The 3811-nt window shown below is 49.1% G+C and overlaps 1 protein-coding gene across 3 annotated transcripts in view; it reads left to right on the forward strand.

Moving 5' to 3' along the window:
• Window positions 1–3373: 3373 nt before the first annotated feature.
• TMEM164 (transmembrane protein 164) overlaps window positions 3374–3811 on the forward strand; it is a 232258-nt gene continuing 231820 nt past the window's right edge. For all 3 annotated transcript variants that reach the window (XM_023734467.1, XM_023734470.1, XM_023734473.1), the window contains exon 1: window positions 3374–3763. The gene's annotated coding sequence lies outside the window, so the exon portion shown is untranslated. The remainder of the gene's footprint in view (window positions 3764–3811) is intronic.

A 3811-nucleotide genomic window follows, 5' to 3' on the forward strand; every position in this document is an offset into this window, starting at 1 on the left:
GCAGGAGGAGAATAGGTCAGATGCCCTGGTCAAAGAGAAAGAGCTTGCTCTGGCCCATACTGTTAAAAGAGCACTGGACCAGGAGTTAGAACCCCAAATTCTAGTCTTCCCTCTGCCACTAACTTGCATGATCTTAGGCAAATCACTTCACCTTTCTAAGCATCAGTTTCTCTGTGGTACAACAGAGATGATATTTCTGACCCTTCGCACTACACAGGAGGTCAGCTGAGCTAATAGCTAGGAAAGCACTTTGGAGGAAGGAATTTAGGGCAATGTCTCAACAGGCAGAGAGTGACTCACATCACCAAGCCAGCTAGATAGATCCACTTTCTGCTTTAAGACTCAGACATGACTGTGATGAAAAGTCAGGAAGGCTGACTTCACAGAATCATAGACTATTAGAGCTGGTAGGTATCTTACAGAACATTCTAGCACAATCCCCTCATTTTGCCTTGGAATACACTGAAGCAAGGAGAAACGATTTTACTGAAGGTCTCACTGAATTGAGCCTAGATCTCAGGTTTCCTTTTACTGTGCGCTGCAAGGCTCTACTTAAAAAGCAAAATTCATTTGCTGTTGTTACTGTTTGGAGACAAGAAGGCTCTGGCCTGTGTCCCAGCAAGGAAATGATCAGGACATTTTTCTGAAGTTTTTTCAGTTTCTTAAACTTGACACACCATTTCAGCTCTATTATTGCTTGCCTTTTACCTATGGGGACAACAATCTAGTGTTTATCTAGTGCCTACTATGTGTCTAAGTAGCCCTGGTGGTACAGTGGTTAAAGCGTTCAGCTGCTAACCGAAAGGTCGGCAGTTTGAACCCACCAGGTGCTTTGCAGGAGAAGGATGTGGCAGTCTGCTTCCATAAAGATCACAGCCTTGGAAAACCTATGAGGGCAGTTCTACTCTGTCCTATAGGGATGCTATGGGTCGGGATGGACTCCACAACAATGGGTTTGGGTTTACTATGTGTCTGCCACTCTGCTAGATGCTCTGGGAGATTTAGAAAAGATTAAAACCCATCCCCTGCTCTCAAAAAGTCGGGTGCGGGAGACAGGATTAACAATGGAAGGCAGTATGTGATTAAGAGTAAAATGAGTAGTGCAGGCAATAAATGATGTAGAAGTTCGGAGGAGGGAGAGCACTTTGGGAGCTGAAAGGGTTGGGATGAGTGGGATTTTTACGTGGGCTTTGAAGGATAGGTAAGATTGTGTATGCAGATTTGGGGAAGGGCACTGAATTTGAGTGTGTATAATGTGAGCAGAGGCACAGAGATGGGTAACAATAAGAGCTAGCATTTATTGGGCACTTTATATGCACCAAATAGTAAGTGTTCTCCAAAATTTAACTCATTTAACCCGCATAATAACTGTATGGATTAGGTAATTGTTGTTAGTTGCTGTTGCGCTGGCTCCGACTTATGGCGACCCTATATGTGTAGAGTAGAACTGCATTCCATAGGGTTTTCAAGGCTGTGAACTTTCAGAAGCAGATTGCTAAACCTGTCTTCTGAGGCATCTCTGGGCGGGTTCAAACCACCAACCTTTCCGCTAAGTAGTCCAATACTTAACTGTTTGTGCCACCCAGGGGCTCCTGGATTGCATAATAAACCAAACTCGGTGCTGTCAAGTTGATTCCGACTCATAGCGACCCCATAGGGTCTCCAAGGAGCGGTTGGTGGATTCAAACTATTGACCTTTTGGTTAGTAGCCTGAGCAATTAATCTCTATGCCACCAGGGCTCCAGGATTAGATAATAGTACCCTTCAATCTATATATGAAGCATTTGAGGTACAGAGAGGTTGAGTAAATTGCTCAAGGTCACACAGCAAGTAAGTGGCATAAACTGGATTCAAATTCAAGTCCTAAACACTTTGCTATTCTACCTATACCAAAACAAAACCAAATCCATTTCTGTTGAGTCGATTCCAACTCATAGCAACCCTGTAAGACAGAGCTGAACTGCCCCATAGGATTTCCAAGGAGAGACTGGTGGATTCGAACTGCCAACCTTTTGGTTAGCAGCTGAGCTCTTAACCACATCTGTGGCTCTGTGAGAAAACTGGCCTGGCTATAGTCATTAAAGACGGCTATTTTGCAAACAGAGGACAGGGCTAGGTCAAATTCCCAACTCAAGTTCAGCACGGAAATTGAAAGGATTAGTGAAGCCATCCACCAAGTGCTACAACCTTATTCTTACTTCCTTGAAGACAGGAACTTGAGGTCTCCAGATGCTGCATGCCTTTGCCAGGAGTGCCACAGCTTTGTTGCTATTGTTCTTTGGTTATGCTGTTGCAGATTTAATATATCAGGGAAAGGAGAAGGAATGAGTGAGCCTCTGAATCAATTATTGCTTGTTGTTGTTCTTTATTAATTAGCACTTGAAGAAAGTCAGGCCCCTGGTAGATGCTGTATAAAGCTTCAAATTAGACAAGGCTACTTGTCTCTGAGGCTATATTTGTCAAGGAAACCAGACTTGGAAAGGATGGGAGGACAATGACTTGATAAAACAGTAGATTGTATTTTATGTTTTGAGCCTGGCTTGCAGCTAGCACCCGGAAGTGTTTCCTAGGCAAGGTGCCTAACTGTGTTTTTCTGGATAGCCTTCCTAACTCATTGTGAGTCTTCAATAAATATTAAATCAACATGAGGTAGATTCTGAGAAGGTCCTTGCCCTGTTTCCTTGTCCCCAAAACAGTCTATGGGTAGAAAGCAGCAGGGAAGAGGAGACCATGTTTCAATCAGCCGCCCTTGTCCAATTCTTGGGCTCTGACACACAGTCCTAGCTGGCCTTTCAGTGACAGGGCTCTCAGCCACGAGCAGGCCTGGAAGCAGCTGCTCCCTTACAGGGAGGGAGGAGGGAAAGAGGTCAGGGGAAGCTTCGTTTCCCCCTGCTGGGCTGTGACTGAAGGCGTGGCAGGAGAGAGGGGAGAAGGAAGGGAAGGCGAGAGAGTGGCAGGGGTGGGCTGTGTGGCCTGAGGAGAAGGGAGAAAAATACAGCTAGAGCAAGAAGGGGAAGAGCGAGGGAAAGGGCTGCCAGTCCTGTCCTAGGCACTGAAGTGGGGCTGTGGCTAGCCAGGTGAGAGAAGAGTCTACTGTTTAACGGCAGAAAGGAGGAAGCGCGAACAGGAGAAGGCCATATCCAGTAAACACCTCAAAGAAAGCTCGCCCAGCTGCTATCAGTAGACAGGTTTACTCAGTCCACAAGAACTTAGGTAGGGTCGGCTTAAGTGCGCGGGATACAAAAAAGTGCGCTGGAGAATCGGACCATAGGAGGCGGAGTCAAGGCAAAAGCCTTCACTGAGGAGGCTGTACACGGTGGTGAAGGAGGGTGCAAGCGTGCAGGCTCCGAGAGTGCAGAATACGAGACAGGCAAGGGAGGAGGAGGAAGGAGGCGGAGATTGAGCAAGGAGGAGGGAGAAGGAGGGAGCGCTGACTTGCGGGTGGGAGGTGTGAATGGTGGGAGCGGTAGGGGCAGAGAAGGGAGGCCAGGAAGGGAAAAGGCGAGGCGGGGTAGTGGTTGCCCGAAGGAGGGGGCGGGGGCGAGAGGCCGAGCTGTACTAGTGAGGAGGGAGGCAGCGGCGGCGGCGAGAGGGTGGAGAGAGGGAGGGAAGAAGGAGGAACCGAGCGCCGCTGAAGCAGGCGGAGGAAGACCGGGAGGAGGAGCCTTGCGCGGTGGCGGCGGCTACGGCCGCCTGGGGAGCCCAGCGCCTGAGAGCGGGAGGCTAGCGGCTGCCCTAGCTGGGGCGGCCGGCCGAGCTGCCGGTGAGTGGAGCCCCGCGGGGCGCGGCGGCCCATCCCCGGGGCCGGGCG

This window comes from Trichechus manatus, unplaced genomic scaffold, assembly GCF_000243295.1.
Source record: "Trichechus manatus latirostris isolate Lorelei unplaced genomic scaffold, TriManLat1.0 scaffold00068, whole genome shotgun sequence".
NCBI classification, from domain to species: Eukaryota; Metazoa; Chordata; class Mammalia; order Sirenia; family Trichechidae; genus Trichechus; species Trichechus manatus.